This window comes from Pyxicephalus adspersus, chromosome Z, assembly GCF_032062135.1.
Source record: "Pyxicephalus adspersus chromosome Z, UCB_Pads_2.0, whole genome shotgun sequence".
NCBI lineage: Eukaryota > Metazoa > Chordata > Amphibia > Anura > Pyxicephalidae > Pyxicephalus > Pyxicephalus adspersus.
Genome location: NC_092871.1, coordinates 20419890 through 20438400, shown reverse-complemented (window position 1 = coordinate 20438400; position 18511 = coordinate 20419890). Strand labels below are relative to the sequence as shown.

Here is an 18511-nt window from a genome sequence, read left to right as displayed (position 1 = left end):
ACTGCAATGACATCTTTTCTTTTCACATGATGGTTTAAAGGGGATTTCCATAAAAATGGAAATCCCCTATTTAAATAATGCTTACATGTGTGTATAGAGGTTTTTACTTTTTATGTCCATTGCCAAACAGCAGCAAAACCTCTGTCCTGATGTTACATCACTTGGACGAGTGGTGTGTGCCAGGTGATACGCTTTGGATCAAATAAATAACTTCAATATTTAAAGCTTTAGTCTAATCAAACATTTTTTATGTTTATGCTGTTTAGTTCTCCAAATATTTTAATAAAAATGTTGTCGATGTCTGAAATTTAAAGTGATGCTAATATGCAAATTAGCAGATTTTTTAAACTAGACACCCCCAAAAATGTGCTGTCCATGCCAATTCTCATTACTGCATCATCGTAACACTGGAAGGGAAGATCCATTTGGTTATAGGCTTTTATTATTTGTTCCTGATTCAGATGTGTTGACAGAATGCGAGACTAAAAAGAAGTTCTATATTTTGCGAAATGTATATGACTGCTAGAGTCATAGTGAGCCAATAAATGGATGGTTTTCTGACATCACATTGAAGTATGATAGGTTAATAGTTTATATTCAATTAGCTCTCAATGAAATTTCTCCTACACTGTGGTAACATATTTTACACACAGTAAGCCCTTCTGGGGAGAGTTTTGTCCCTCCTAAAGTGACATCCAGGAAAACTTTACATTACTTTAATTTACTGATGTTTTATGATGATTGGTCTACTTTAAGGCGCCTGCATTTGTATCATTATCCGTGGTGATGCCTAGTTAATAATAAGGTCTGCTGAGAGGCAGTTACAATGTGATCAAGTTGTTATTCAGGGTAATTAAGTCACCCCTGAGTCACCTCTTTCTAGGAGCAACAAATTGTATCCTAGATAATATCTGTCTTCCTAAAGCTTCCACTGCACATAATTATTTCAAAGCTATTTTTGCTCCTCCAGTGTTCCTCTATGTAAAAAGGTATAGCACCTAGTGCTGCTAAAATATTTTTTCCTCTTACTTACTCTTCGGACAAAACCTGTCTGTAATAATAAACTGACTAAAGGCTGGTTGCTCGCTCATCGAGAATGATGGGCAATGAGGTCTGCTTGTCCTTGCCTTGACTCCATCCCAGCGGGACCTGCTGCATCTTTCCTTGCTGTATAAGGTGATATTTGACTGCAATGCAAGGACAGTGAAAGAATCGTCCTCCTTTCTAAAAACAATATGGATAAATCTGTTATCTGTAGCAGGTTTCCTTCGCACCTGTAAGGAACTTATCTAAAATTGACACATTGCCCCTATTATTGCTATCTTTCAGTAAGATTTCCCCTTCTGATTGAATGGTTGCAGTCAGGGCTTGGTGGTGAGATGAAATTTCTGGTATTAGCATTGTGGTGTCATTGGCCACCTAGTGGATCCATATTAAGTTTATTCTCAGGAGAGTAAACCGGGAATTTCTGCTGACAGAAGAGGCCTGCTTACCACAACTGTTATGAGCATGGGTCACAGACAGCAATAAAGACTCGGCAAGGATAAAACTCTGTCTTATGCAAACAAAAGTTCCTATTTTGACTGCAAAGATTGATAACTTAGGGAAAACTTGAAATGGTTAAATGGGTCTGCAACAAAAGGCGGGTGTATGGTTGTCTTTACCCATTTGTGTATTGTTTCTGGGCAGACTTATGATTTATTAACACAGCTATAAAAAGGTTGTATGAAATGCATGACCATTAGTTGCCCAGTGTTTAGGACAAAAAACAGCATCCTCAACCAGAACCAGTGTCAATACCCCTTGTACATCACAGCCCTTTTCTTTTCTGGAAATGACTGTGCTGTCCCAGCTTTTCTGTGCTTCCCCTTTAATGTTAAGAATACTACACTATTGGGTGAAAGCTGTTTTTTTACGGGGCTACTGACGTCATACATACCGGTAGTGGCCACAAGCTTATTTATTTTTAATGTCTAAACTAGAAAAGATTTTACAGGTCAAAAGCATACCAAAATTGCAATTAATGCACATATATCCTTATGGAATGTTTTTTTCTGTGCGTTGTATGTTTTTAGCTTTAGCACCAACAGTCATATCAATGTGCCAAATGGGACATGCTTGAACATCCAGTAGGTCAACCTGCTGGTGAAAAACAGTATACGTAAAACCAAAACTTTATGATGTGTGTAAATAGAACTTCTGTCAGGGTTTTACTGCTGTCTGTGTCCCCAGACAAGAGATTGACTCTCTCTGTCCTGGAGACCATTGCCAAAATGTTGCTGCTCCTGTGACAACGGTCTTATGAGAATTCCCTGAACATTGGAAAATTTTCTCTAACTTTCCCTTTTGTGTCTTAGAAAGAGAGACAGGAAAAAGTCTGATTCCAACTACTACTCCTACTTCCTATTTAAAATTAAAGTCTGGGAATGCTGAGGTGCCTGAGGTTACTCCTTTTTAGTTGAAGTTAGCCCAATTTATTGCAGATTTAGCAGCGGACAATAACAAACAAACCTGACAGCCATGGGCAAGTATAAAGACTACAATGACCACATGTGACAACTATAGGCAAACTTGAAGACTACTGACATTCCATATTGGTTGGAAGACAATGAGAAAAATCATGAGCTCCACATATATTCATCAAAACAGCCTTCGTTCATATGCTTCGGCTTACTGGAATGACAGGATAACTATTGATAAAAAGATGTATATGCTGCCAATCAAGCAGGTCTAAAACTTTCTCTGCTTCCCTATAGTCACTGTTATACTCATGAGCATACAGCTTCCTAAAATTGTAATGCAGTTTATAGCTTCTTGCTCTCAGCCAAGTGGTATTTGTAACCCTAAGGCTAACCTGACAATACCTTCTGGCTGGTAATCTGCTTTTTGAATAGCCCTGAATGGTTTTACACAATCACAAATCATATGTATAACAAATCTGCATACTTATCTTTATTACCCACACTTCCTAAATGTGTGTTTTCTCAACACTTCAGGCGGTACTTGAAATAAGCTAACACACCAAGGGGTACTTGAAATAAAGAGACTGTTGTAAAACTGTACATAATATAAAGCCATGCAGATAAAAAATGCCATTTAATTCAGCTATGTGTTCATAAAACACAATATAAATCACACTTTGTAAATATATTTTAGTATAAAGCACATGAATGTGTCTTTATTACCTCCCTGAAATCCCCTGCACAGCAGGACTTAAGGTTATGGTGATATCTCAATCCAGAAGAGGTAACTATTAACTATGATTAATATAGTGCAGGCTTGCAGGGGTAATTAGGTAACGGTAGGGTCAATGGTTATGCTCTGGGTTAGAGATGGGGTTTTAGGTGGTAAATATATTGTTTAAAGTCTGGTTAGGTGGTAATTTCAATAATAATAATAACCTGATGAATAGATGTACAGATGCTAAATATATTAGAGAGCACATTTACCTGCCAAAGTCTGTGAACTTCTGTCTATCCAATCCTGTCAGTGCCTTTTATATCTGACTGGGGTTCTGCTTTAGGTTAAATGGTATTCATATAAAGAGATAAAAGGTAAATTAAATTTCCAGCCAAAAAATTATTCTTATTTTGGATAGAAGATTTGGTGGGAAATGTAAGAACCCCTGTCAGGGTAATACTGTTCTCAGAAGTTTCATTTCCTGGCCTGTTGCCAGCATTTACCCAAACAGGAAGTGAAGGTAACTATGCAATGTGGCGAATGCGAAAAGTGACAAAAAATGAATTGTGCATGGCCAGCATTAGCCCAGTGGGTGGTATTTTTCATTCAAAAGTTCTATTTATTAAGATTATAGTGCCCCCCGCCTATGTCTATTACTGCCAAGCCTTACAGTCCACTACCTCTGCTCTCTGTTTTATGTGATTATTTAATTAAAAGGTAATGCTTCGTATTTGCACCTTTTATCTATACAAACCAGAAAGCAAAAGAAAGAAAACATTTTTCTGGAGCTATGGTGAGTCTTGTAACTTTTCTCGAACACCCCTTGCCTGATGGTTTGGCCTGATGGTTAGAGTTAGACAGAAGGAAGAAACATAAGAAATAAAAGGATCACAGCATGTGAATTTCAGGGAGTGGCATTCTCTTTATATCAATCTATCTCTTTATATATGTTACCCAATGCTCCAGCTCATTAGTGCCATGATGGTGAATGCAGCCCTGCCCTATGGGACTCAGTATGGCAATTATGGCCATGCAAGCCACAAATATGTTCTTAATGTTCATTTAGCACCCTGAGAAATGTTTGATATATATATTTATATATATATATATATATATATATATATATACACTGTATACTAAATATTGTGAGCCCTTTGAGGGACAGCTAGTGATATGACCAAGGACTTTGTAAGCGCTGCGTAATTAGTTGGCACTATTTAAATACTGTGTAACAATATTAATACTTATATTTATACACACTCAAAACTGATGTATTATTAAGCAGCTTTGTTACATTTTTGCCACTCTGTAAATTGAGAAACCTTTAAAGCAACCCCATCTTGTGTTCTTTATTTCTTTATATGTAATATATATTTACCTGGAACCACTTTACCTACACAGATCTATGCTCCAAATATAAGGCATACCACCCAGACATGCAGGTGTTTTACTTATCGCTGTAAAAAGATCTATTCCTTTAACTCGCCTACTCGCCTTCCCTACAATTAATTATAGAAAAACTATACCTGTATTAGAATGGGGATGATCAAGACCAGTGGGTCAAGAAGATGTCCACCCTACAAACCAAGTGATGTAATGAAATTGACATGTGTAATGTGTTAAGAGACGGCTTCTGTATACAAATAGAGTGGTCTAATCATAGTGCCATGTTTAATTGGTTAACAGATCAGTCCTGCATAGGAACAAAGTGATTGAACAATGACATGTTTAGCGAGTTCCTTAGAGGAGCAGCGAATGGCTGTTGTATTTATTATGTATACCAGTGACCTGGCTGTATCCTGGGACTCAGCAGACAGAATCAGGCGCAGTGCCTCTGCTGTTAGCGAGCTGACAGTAACCCCTTCCTTTCCAGCTGCTGCTTCCACATGTATCACCCACTGAGAATACAAACATTGCCTGGGAGATATTGTGCACTAATGGCAATTTTTTATTCTTTACTCATCTGGGAAAAACATTTTAATGTGATTAATTGGTGTTTATTTAAGACAGGCTGCTGTCCTCATCCTAAACTGTGTATACATATATAATGTATATACTGTTTGTGTGTGTTTGTTGCAAGTTCTCCCACGGAACTTATCTCTATCACTACAGAAATTCTCCAACCAATCATAGGACTTTTCCCAGTGAAGTGCTGCTATAATTGGCCAGTATGCATCCCTCCAGGTGTACGTGTGGCTGATGTCTGGATTGTGACTGGCTAAAGAGAACCCCTTAGCATCCAATCAGCATTCAGCCTGCCTCGCATCCAGGCTCTGTGTCTCTGCAGCAGATTAGCCTGTTCAGGAATCACAGCTAATTAGGATAATCCCATTACTGCAGCTCAGCCTTGCCTGGACCACAACACATATTCAGCTTCCTGCAGGATGCTGCATAACCCATAGACCTGCCAGGGACCAGGCAGCCCAGTACCTGCTGCAGAGACTGGGTGTTTCCCTTGTGTTTGTTTATTGTTGTGTGTCATTTAACTCCTTGGTGTATTTCACACAAAGCATGCCATTGTCTTTAAACCTCATTTCTTTACATGGGACAAACACTTTAAAAACATTGCTTTTTTTAAACAATGTCTCTTTAACCCTTCAAACAACTCACTTTGTGCCTGCATCCTATTTTATGTTCTCCTAACCCTAAACATGTAATCTTTCCTAACCATAGACCTAAGACATTAACTTGAAACTACCATTAAATCATTTTTTTCCCAACACAGTTGCAATCTCTTGATCAATTCCCCCACTACTAATTATCTTTTTTTCTGTATACAAATCATTCTTCACATATGCATAAGGGCCATCACTTCTGAGTCTGGCTATGGACATAGGATGTATGTTTGTGTGGGAACCGTCTGACAGCCCTCAGGTATGTATTGTAGTTTGCATGCACATAAACACAGCTCAACCAGAGAATTCATACATGTGCCTTTGGAGGGAAGCGAAGGGAAGGACAGACAGACAGGGCAATATATTGTAAAGGGGACAACAGTGAACTGATTAGGCTTTAAAACGTTTATCGACTTTCTGCTCCCATAGATATAATTATGCCCTCTGATCTGCCCGCTTCAAGGAGTGGCATTTCAAACCACTTTAAGACTTGGAAATCAAGTATCATCACAATAGCTAACTACAAACTACAAAAAAAATCCTAACATGACACATTTACAGCTATATTGGATAAATAAAGGATTGGGTTGTTTGTAATTTGTTTGCACCTTACAGCCTTAATTGATTTTACCATTTTGTAATCATTTGAACCGAAGACCCTAAACACGGCACATACATGTGAAATATTCTTCCTTTCCAACTATCCTACTATCTATCCTGTAGTTTACCATATCTTCCCTCCCAGAGCAGATACAGTAATCCACAGGATGGATAGTAGTCCTCAAACAGATTGTAAACACAACATAAATTGTGTACTTTTCATTGATACGCCCGACCTATCTACATCTGATTAGGGACCCAAAATCAGTTGCTCACAATTGTATGTCTCTTGAAATCATTTGAGATCTGATAATTTAATCAGATTGGGTTAGAAGAAAATCTGCCTATGTGTACTAATCTTTAATCTGCTGTGCTATGGGACTTTTAATCTAACCTTTTACTAAAACTCACTTTGTAATACATTTCTTTAAACATTGAAAACCTGGATATAACTTTCTGCCACTAAGCTTAAATTCATGCCAATAGGTGTTAAAAAATCTTTAGTCCCTGGATCACTTTAATGGCACATTAAGGCACACACACTAAAAATGGCTTTAGCAACACTAAGTCTATTGGTATGAAGGACACCGTCTGTTCTAATAGAATGGATATGAATGGAATGGATTGGGGAGCTTACTGATGAGTGGAATAGGTACTGGTGGTGTGAACAAGTCCCTAACAGGTACCTTTGGCTATGTACACATGTGAGATGATTCTCCATACAATTGGGCCACTTCTAGGATAAGAACAGTGGTCGCCCAACGTTGGACAGATCCCTGAACGACCGCTGTACAAGTCAATGGAGAAGAGCACAGCGGGGTGCCACTCGCTTATTCTTCCCCTCTCCTCTTTATAGGACAGTAGTCACTCCTTTGTTTCTGGAAATTATAATGAAAGATCATTTCCAGCGACAAAAATTGCACATGTGCATGCTGCCTTTATTCAAAGTGCAACCTTCCCTTTGACCACTCCTGCTGCAGCAGGAATTGCTTTATAAATTTAAAGACCACCTATTGTTCCTAGCAATCCAGCAAAAACAGATTTTGCTTTTGAATGAAAAGACTCCGGTACATTGTTAGACAGTATTTATATAGCGCCGTCATATTACGCAGGGCTTTACAACGTCCTTAGTCATATCACTAGCTGTCCCTCAGAGGGGCACACAATCTAATGTCCCTACCATAGTTGTATGTCGTTAACACATTATAAGGTCAATTTTGGGGGAAGCCAAAAAACATAACTGCATGCTTTTGGAATGTGGGAGGAAACCGGAGTACCAGTCCCACGTAAACACAGGGAGAACCTACAAACTCCATGCAGATAGTGCCCTGGCAGGGATACAAACCTGGGACCTAGCGCTGCAAAGGCCAGAGTGCTAACCACTGAGCCAACTGTGCTGATTTGTTGTTCTGGGTTAATGCTTCTTGTATATATCTCTAAAAGTATACTTGTGAACCATTCAGGTTTTTCTGCATTAAAGTGTCTCTCAACCAACATGTTTCAGGTACTGGGGAGAAAGCAATTAGGTAGGTTTACAGGAAAGAGTACATACAGGGCTAATAATGGCCATTTAGATATTTTTTATTTGACAAAGAGCAGGCTGGAGGTGGAAACTTAAAACTTGCAAAGCAGGCCGCTCTAAATAATAATGTCACGTGCTTTACATATGTAGTCCAGCATGTGTTTTAATCATAAAAGAAGCTGAACAGAAACATCAAACATTTGGCAGCTAAAACAGTTCCCATACATCTACTTTATCTCTGTATTGCTGTTTGCCATTCTGTTTTAAAGCTGAACTATACTTCTTCATTCTTTTCATCATTTTAAATCATATTGTCATTTTTTAAATGCAAGTAGAGTATCATTTCACTCACAGCTACGATATATCAGAGCTCAGACTGACAGAGGGAGAAGCAGCACCAGAAGCTAATCTTACTGCAGTACTCATGTTCTATCTAGGAACATGTTGATGGAGAGAAGAATTGCACAGAGCTAAGCTCATCAGTCTGCTGCTTCTCATTCCACTGCCCAACCTCAAACTGACCTGACCGGTAAGTACTTCTTAAACACGGCCAAGAATAACATTTTTTGTCTGCCTGAATGGGCTGTGCAGAGCAGAGTTGTAAATCTTAGGACTGGATGGACAGATCTTTGGCATGTAAACCATCCCCCACATATATGTATTACATCTGTGTTTGTATCTGCTTGAAGTTCAGCTTTAACCGACTCCTTCCTTATTTTTAAACACTATCTTGTTTTCTTAATTAGACCTGAGTTTTTTTAAGTCATTTACATCATTTTGTATCAACAAGGGACTGACCTTCTATCTATTAGATGACTGTGTTCCTACAGCAACAAGTGTCATCTCAGTGTTTACATCACCTGAATCTGTGTCATCAGCTCCACTCTGTACACCAGTGAAGGAAGTTACACCTACCTACAAAAGGAAAAAAAGAGACAAAAAACATTCATAAACAACAATCGTATAACAGACATGAAAAACAAATTTACACTGCTCTTATATTTTTAAGACTGTACATTTGCCAGTGCAAACAGAATAAAGAAAATATATCACTGACTGACTGATAGGGTCAAGAGGGACCCAGTCAAGCCAAATCTGATGAATAGTAAATAAAATGACAAATGTTTATTAGGGGCACTGTACATGGGTATTGTTATCATTGTACATTGAACCCATATTTGTAAAGCATAATGGGGGCCTTTAATTACACATGATTGTTATATATGGAAAAGTAATGTCACTAATGACATAAAACAGGCAATCATCTGACATGAATGATCACCAGATCATGAATGAGGTGTCAAACATCACTATTTACTGGTGCTTTTACTACTACTGTCACATTTATAAAGTGGTAATCGGCATGATTACCACTTTACAGATTGCCAGACAGCATTCGCCACTTTCACAGATGTGAATGTCGTTGACTACAATGGCTATCAGTTACTCGCTTCAAATGAATGAAATTTTTGATCACCACCAGTACAAACACGGTGTGGTGATTAAAGAACTGATCAACAGCATGCATTATACATATATATAGCCACTTCTTTATAAATGGTCCCAATGTGTTGAGTGAATCAGTTCTTTTATATGGAGACTTTAGTTTCAATGTTTTACTCTTTTGAAAGAGTTGCTTTAACTGCATAGTTTTTTTCCATGTCAGTAAGTTAAAAGATTATGGCAAACAGGTCAGCAAAATAATTATTTGGGCATTAAAAGCATACAATTCTCACAAAGCTATTTGTGCTGAAAACATATGTTCAGAATTTTCTTTGCCAAAAATTAAACGGCAACAACAAATCAATCTTCAAAAACCGACCACTAATGCACAGACTCTGTGGAATATTACAGGTCATGAAACCCACTCAAAGCTGAAAGGCTGACCCTTCAAACCCAACACTTTGATAAGTAGACATCAAGCTTTTTGTTGGTGCTGTAATTTAGAACAATCAATCAGAAATCATTTCACATTATTCTGATGTTAACTAAAATCCAGACAGGCTGCAACACAGGTAAAACCTTGAAAGCAAAATGACTCTGCTTCCAAACCTCATCCAACTTTCATAGACAGTCCCCATAGCTCTAATGCATTTCAACCTATACTGGACTTACGGTAGTTATTGAGGCAGTTATATCCATCACTGGTCAGCTACTATAAGCAGTTTAATGTTGTCTTGTTTGGGGTTTAGGTGATACTCTTTATTGGTTTACTTAAAGTGGACCTATCATCACATTTTCCTGCCACAGTGTTAAGGACTGAAAGGGGAAACCTGTAGCCTCGTGGGATATTTGCACCACCAGGATGCTGCCCAAAGATCTGGCGTGTGTCATCAAGGGCTCAATCACATGCATGTACAAGGAGATCGGCTCTTCTTTCATTACATTTGGAGAAAGAAACATCACACAATCTCCCGCCTGTGTTCTAGTGAGTACACTGAGTACACAGCGTGAGGTCAGGTGATTTCAAAAGGAACCCAGAAGAACAAATGGCAGCATTGGATGAAACGGCGAGCTTACGTGGCTTTTCCCACGTAAAGGTAAGTGCATTTTTCTTTTAAATGAAAGTTCCACTTTAAGTAATTAAAATGAAAACTTTTGAAATAACTTAAGATTGGTCAGGCATCACGCAGTTCTGAAACTGACATATTAATACACAAAAAGCAGTAAAATATACCTATTTAAAGAACAACTAATGTTACTTGACACTGGGCTTGTGATAGCTATAGTAAAATCTTATTCTATAGAGATAGAAATCAAAATATTATTGGGGTAACTGACTCCAGGTACAACCTGTACCTCAAGTACCAGTCCTTTCTAAAGATTCATAAACAAAAGAAGCTATGATATACAGTATATATTTTCATTGCTCCTCCAGACCTGCAGTAAAGAAAGGTTTATTTGGGATGTACTATTTCTTATATTTTTGTTATGACAGATTTTCTTATACAGTATTCAGATTCTCTAATACAGTAGATGCTAATAAACAGACAACATTATTTATTGTATTGTCACGCTGCTGTATTTATGTTTTCTTTTATGATTACTCATCATGCCAAATACAATAAAAAGAAAACCATTTTGTGGTTTCTTTTTATGCTGCTATAGACGGTCAGAAGAAAAGTGGATATGATTGACTACTATAGGTCAGCAAGGAATTACCGTATATATTTTTAATGTGCAGATAAATTATACAAATTAGTTAATACAAATTAGATTTTCAGATTTGCAAATGAACTGACAAGCCAGCAATGTGAGCATTTTCCTGGGTCCACAAACTGACCATTTGTGAAGGAGTTAAGTACTAGAGCGGGGCCACATATCACATCCGTAACATCAATCACTGTTTGATGGGATCTGCAGATTTCACATTCCCTTTCAAATGTCTGCAAAGCTTTTTCAGAAATCAATTACAAAGCGGCTTTTCATGAAGTCTAAAATAAATAAATGTCCCTGGGCATCAAGATAGCCGAACTGTAGTGTCAAGAACAGTCTTCAGGGCTGTACCCTCTAATAATGTCCTTTTACTGGACCACCATGCTTGAATAAAATCCTTGTTTTATTGTAGCAACTGCATGTATGTCTAGCCAGAGCTGATTATTTCAGTTCTATGCATACCTTACCCACTGAATTTTAATACAACCTGAGGACAAAAAGGGTGACACTGCGTCACCGAGTTCCCAACTCTGCCCACCTATTATTGCCTTTACAAGGGGTCCTATGCACTGATGGCCTGCAAACATGTCTGCCTTTCTTCATCTCGCCCTAACTAATGCCTACATGTGATGGTGATCCTCCATGATTACAAGAACTAAAATCCATTAAAGCAGAACTAAAGTTGTTGTTGGTGAGCTTTTGCCAAAATTAACTTCTCTTCTCTTTGATCACTTTAAATTGCCTGGAACAACTTCTTTGTCAGGATGTTGAAGGTTAGAACCTCTGCTTAGGTATATTTAGTCATTGGGGAGAATTCTGATCTCCACAAATCAGGGAAAGCATGGTGACCATCTTTAACACTTGTAACTTTGTTGCTTCAGGGAGTCCCCAAAAACTTGTGGCAATCTAAAAACTAAGCAATCTACTCAAATATAACCCTACAGTACATTGGGAGGGGCCTTAAATGGGAGGAAGGAGGTCTATTATATTATTATTGCTATGAAAGGTAACTTTGTTTCTGCATTGTGCGAAGATTGTGTGGGATTCTGGGGTATCCATCAACAAGAGGATTATATAACATTTTAATAGGTACCCTCCAGTGCCTACACAGGGCCTTAAATTCTATCTGCCACCAAGGTAAATCAGGCCCTTTATTTTGAAAAGTACTTTCTAAGGATACAAATATGGAACTGGCTATTGCTGACTTATTTTTAGTATTGCAAGATAGGCTAATTAAAAGTTTGGTCCAGTTCATGGTGATGTATTAATGATATGTGGTGCCTGGTGGCCCTAGTCAGCGCATGGCTTCTTTTATGCTATGAATATTTTAGAATTGACATCTCCTTGCTATGATTTGCGACTCTGTTCCTACTTATTTGGAAGTTTTGGTGTTTCCACCCACTATTTTGTGTTCTAGCTCTTCCTGGAGTAATAAAACATGCAGCATGTATAGTGAGGAGCCCTTATGATGGCCTTTGACCTGAGATGAGCATGTGAGTTAGGCTATGTACACACGTGCAATAATTGTTGTTGGAAAGGATCTTTCACGATCCTCTTACAGCACTGTTCTGCACTATGGAGAGGATAGGGGGGTGAATGATGGAAAGGCACCCCGCTGCTCTCTCTCCCCTTCACTTGCATTACGATCGCTCGTCATCCATCGTCCGTGGATCTGCCAGGATGGACGTTTGGACGACGAGTGCTGTACACATGCAAGATTGTCATCTGAGGTCGGCCCTGAGCCGATTATCAGCTGAGAACTTTTGCACATGTGTACCTAGCCTTAGGCTTACTTCACTGACTACATACAGTGGTCAGTAATTCATTGTGAAATGAAACACAGAATGAGAGCCTCATATCTTACGCCTTTAATGACAAATAGGCAAATCTAGATCCCATATGTACAGTAAATCCGGTTTTGGTAAAGTGTCTCTGTCATATACACAATGTGAAGAAAGGAATTGTAGGCTGTACCAATGTGCATTCTAGGCTACTTTAGGAAATAAGTGTGTTCATGGTCAATTTCTAAGTTACTTCCCCAGCATACATTTCCTACAAAAACTACCAGATCCCCTCACTAAAGTTCAGTTATAGATGGAATTTAGAGAAAGGGTCTTTGACTGATTTTCAAATGAATTTATGCCAGGTTTTTTATTCTGGAACTGCTGAGGGTATGGTGGCGTGGCCGCCTAACCTGGTTGGCCTTGAACAATGGCTCCATTTCAATTATGATTAAAGCAACCCGATGCACACCTTATTGTCTTATTGTGCGCCAGGCAGCCATAACACAGTATAGAAAATAAAGAGAAAACCTGTTGTTAACTTGGGTGATAAAAAATAATTTTTCTCTTGTACAGGTTAGATATTGTATAGAACAGACACAGAATTCTATGATCTGTAGTCTTTTAAAGCAGATGAGGTCGTGTATTGAAGAGTATAGACAAGATTAGACCTTGTACCGTGTACAGAATAATGAAAGGTCTGTACTTTTCATTCTGGGGGGAAAATACAGTTATGCAAGCAGTGCATACAAGGTAATGGGGAGATAACTAAATAACATATTGCATGATAATGAGAACAAAATGGAATATGTATAAAGGGAACTTCTCAGTACCAACACGGGAATTAACTCACACAAGCCTTCCCATCTAAGAAAATGAGGAAGCGTCAACCACTCACTCTGATCCTTTCAGTGTTTTTGAAGAAAGCTTGGCGTCTGCTGCTGACCACAAGGCCTATTTTACCCATATGTTTCTGTTAAGGGTGAAGTCTGAGAAATAACCCAGTGAAGTAAAGAACTGCTGTGTGTCTTCTGGAACAAGCTGGGTGTAACTATTCTGTTACGGACCTGACAAGCTGGGTGTAACTATTCTGTATGTCTGTTTGTGTCAAAAATTTAAACAGAGCTTTTTAAGGTTCTTCTTCCTAAGTTGGTAAGTGCCAACCCAAATAAATTTTTTTTTGGTTAGGGCTAGTTCACATTAGCAACCCCTACTTTTAACATTCCTGGGCACCTAGTGGTTGCCAGTGATGCCGGAGTGGTACCAGGCAGTAATCACTAGGCTTTGCTTACATTTTTTTTTAAATTAATAACGCTTTAAAATAAAGTTTGCAAAAGCGACTGGTTCCAACTGAAGTCTAGCGACATAACACCCTTGAATGCTGCATGTAGAATCTGTAAAATCAATGCTGCTACAAGCAACAACCAAAAAAATAAGTGAGGCATTTTGGATGTGCTACTGATCTTTGTTCCTTTAATTATATTGAATTAATTTAAAGATAAAACGTTTCAATTTTTAGATGTAGGGTATGGAAGGGTTAGACCACTTGTCTCTTTTGTGTTGCTGTGTGTGTCCCCATTAGAGGGAGATACTCCTCTATTTGTACCGGGGGCAACTGTCACCTAAACAGAATGAAAAATCTTCCAATCAGGACAATTCTCTAAGAGGGGAATATCCATCATTTAGGGATTTACATACCATAGATCTGTCTCACTGACTACAAATGATATGATGCGTACTATTTAAAGTATGCTGAGCCATTCAAACAAGGTAAATGCTGCCAAGCTGCATTCCACGGATCCAACAAGTCTCTGGTGGGGCTTGATCATAGATGGGGTAAAAAACAGTGTTGGCGTATCTCTGGCCTGTGGCGTATTGATATGTACTTGGGAATATAGAAATAAAAGTTTAAAATGTTGATAGATCTATAAAAGGCAGCCTGGCATTTCTTTTGCATGTGTGCATCCTGGGAAGTTGGTCCAGAACAAACCTGCACTTGTTGAATGAGTCGTTCTTTTTGTTCTTGTTCAGGGTTTTCAGGATTCTTTTGTGAATCTTGCACTGGTATTGCCCTGTTTGGAATAAATATAAAAAAAGTACCAGTATCAATACGTGCAATGATATAATAATGAAGCAGGGTCCTTTTAACATAATTCATAATAATTAAGAATTTTATTTGGTTTCCTCACTAGCTAGGGAAAGTTGGTGGATCTGATCTCTTCTCCTACAACGGATTAGTTTGCAGATTGCTTTACATTGAGGTGAACAGGCACGCTCTACACACTATTACAATACTGCAAGTCATCTGGTGGAAAAAAAATCACCTTGCTGCTCTCTTCGCTCTTCCAATGACCTACTAATGACTTCCTCATTAACAACCTCATCACACGTATGGCTCCAAGACTTTTCCAATGCTGCCCCGATTCTCTGGAACGGTCTTCCTCGTCCCATTCGGTTTGCTCCCACGTTACACTCATTTAAAAGAGCACTCAAAACACAGTTTTTCAGACTTGCCTACCCCATCTTCTTCTGTCTCTTAAAACACTCACCAATCAATCTTTAGAAAAAATAGGACCCAGGGATCTGGATCACAATACAGAGGCATTGTACACTTGGGGCATAATACAAAGACGATGGAAAAATGGGACATAAAGGACAGGGACCTGGAAAATTATAACAAAAAAAGAGGGGCAGTAGAAAGCTGATAGGGGGGAAGTAGGGGTTATTGGACACCTATGACAAAAATAACTGGGAGTAATAAATTGTTACCCATCCAACTTTCTGGCCACAGGGCTACAGCTTTCCCCCGCCCGTCTGAAAAAAATTCTGGGGAGAACACTGAATACGTTTTTAGATTATACATTCATTTTCTGGCTTATAAAGCAATAAGGAAAATAATATTGTACGCAAGGAAGAATTATAAAGGAAAAATAAAATAACTAATTAAATGTTTTTTTTTTTTTTTTTTAGAATTTATGAATGTTAAATCTCTTTGGGTGATCTATTGCTGATCTTTACTTATTACCACTGCTTCATTAACTGTGTCTTTCTGTGTATTATTTATCACACAAAAGCTAAATGTAATTTTTCTGTAATATTCTTTTATTGTGGAAGCGCAGCGCCCTGAACTGTCTGTCAATTATCTGTCGCTAAACGCTTGTTTTGAGAAAGCAAACACACAGCTTCAGGCACTGAAATCTGGTGGTCAGCCAGTCTGGGATTTCAGTAATAAATGCAAGTGTGTCAGCCAATGCAGCACTGTAATCGCCACATCTGTGATTGATTTCCAGAAAGTCTGCTCTGCAGGTCTGGCACTGTATTTGGGGACTATGGGAAGAACAATGTTTTATGTATTGGTGACATCTAGTGGTGATTTACAGCATTTCAGAAGAGAAGCAGGTGGGTAAATTTAATATACAGCTTCCACATACTAAGTCTGGAGAATACAATATGTTCTGTACGGAATAACCAGCATTATATTAGCACCTGCACAACAAATGGTGTTTATCATCTAGAACAGTATTGTTCAAACTTTTTAACATGGGGGAACCCTTGAAATAACCTTCAGGTTTTCAAGGACTCCTAGTATAGTAACTATATCCACAGCTCACAGTACATAGTGTTCATGGAGAGTGGTGGTAATAGATAGAATGCTTCACCAGTTGGAATAATGTCACCCTTACAAATAGCCAAAAAAAAAATTATTAATGTCAGTTAAAACGACCCGAGATTCACAAATTGCTCATTGCCTAATGAACCCCCAGCAACCTCTGGAGGAACCCTGGCTTAGAATCATTGACCTAGATGCTACATAATAATATGGTGTACATAAATGATAATGATAGGATAATCACAAAGCACTATACCACAGAATTATATACAGGTAGTCCCGGGTTACATACGAGATAAGAACTGTAGGTTTGTTCTTATGTTGAATAAAGTCAGAACAGGTACATTATTTTAATAAATACAATTATGACAGATGTTTGTTTCAACATATTATTAGGTAGCATGGTGTGAAAAAATCCTCATTGTGAGTTAATCTCAAACAAAGAAAAAAAACTTTATGCAGCCTAGACATTCTTTAACTTCTGGAGCAAGCTGTGCTTTGATATACAAAAAGAAACAATTGCTGAGTTTGTCTTGGTCATTAAAGAGGTACAGGATGCGCAAAAGAGATCACCCCCAATAATCATGCACAACCTCAGCCCTGTTAAGCAAAAGATTTCTTCTGCAAGTCATGCAAACCCCCCCTCTCCCCCATCTAGCCTCCATCCTGCACACAAGGGAGCAGGGAAGCCCGTTTGTATCTAGGAGTCGTCTTTATGTCAGATGTCCTTAACCCGGGGACTCCCTGTATTAAAATACCTTACATCTGTATTAAGCTAGAGAGTAAAAATTACCAGGGTGAGGAACCTGTTAGAATCGTCTTGAGGTACTGAGTCGGGGTCAGAAAAAAGCCACCTACCATAGAAGGGAACAGACCTGGGTGCTATACTTATTAAGGAATGGATTTCCTTAGTGAAATGTAAGGACAGCCACTGCTGAACTCTTTCTAACAATGCTAGTTCAAAGGCTACTATGCTAGCTGATTGGCTTGAAGCAATGCTATAGGAAATTTTAAATGTTCTGCAACAAATAACATACAAAGGAAGATTATACATATTTACCTTACCTGCTGCTGCAATCATCCATGAGTCTGAACCTTTATGTGGGTTGCTCTCCATGGTGTCCTGCAGTGTTAACACCGTTTTTTTGTAACTACCGGTACTTCTCTGTTGTTACTGCATCCTGTAATAAATGTAGGTCTTTTATTCCAATGCAATGGGCCACGTCCACATGGGTTACTATTCATTGCAATGGGCAGTAATGCATTTATTATTATTATAAATTGTGCTGACATATTACGCAGGACTTTACAAAGTCTATAGTCATGTCACTAGATGTCCCTCAAAGAGCTCACAATCTAATGCACATACCATAGCCATATGTTATTAATACAGTGTAAGGTCAATTATGGGGGAAAGCAAATTTACCTAACTGCATGTTTTTGGAATGTGCAAAACTTGCAAACTCCATGCAGATAGTGTCCTGGCCAGATTCAAACCTAGGACTTAACAAGTGTGCATTGTGTATGAGCCCCAACATTTATTCACCTTGTTTCCCTCCTTATAAACCTAACACTTACCCCTCAGCTTTGTGTCTGATTCACAACACTATAGGTGAAGTCATGTTCGAGTTTTCATAATCTGTTTTTACATTCATATACACCTATTGAGGTGCAAGGAAAAATATTTTCAATCCGTTAAAAGAAATTGGTCATAATGGGCTGTGTAGATATTTGTAGTCCTATAAAAACATATTCATATGTGATGGGATTTAAATACACAAACTTGGTGGCAATGAATCTTTGGGCAGCGTTGGGTCCCAGGTTTGAATCAGAGCAGAGTGGCCCTGGCTCATCAAACTGAACAGTGCTGTGTGTACAGTGCTCATTCATTAATCTGTCACTGGAAATGATCAGTAAATATCATTTTAAGTGACAGATACCTAATGTATGTACATGGCCTTAAAGGAGAACTAAACCTGCACAAATCACCTATCCATGTTTCACTGTAGGACGTGACTGTCTTCCTTTCATCTTCTTCCCAGAGATG

The 18511-nt window shown here is 38.4% G+C and overlaps 1 long non-coding RNA gene across 1 annotated transcript in view; it reads right to left on the bottom strand.

Moving 5' to 3' along the window:
* LOC140343770 (uncharacterized) overlaps positions 1–14912 on the bottom strand; it is a 56713-nt gene extending 41801 nt beyond the window's left edge. Inside the window, exons 1-2 of the long non-coding RNA XR_011923412.1 lie at positions 14845–14912; positions 8716–8832 (exon numbers count right to left, since the gene is read on the bottom strand). This is a non-coding gene — a long non-coding RNA (uncharacterized lncRNA). The remainder of the gene's footprint in view (positions 1–8715; positions 8833–14844) is intronic.
* Between the last annotated feature and the right edge of the window lie 3599 nt (positions 14913–18511).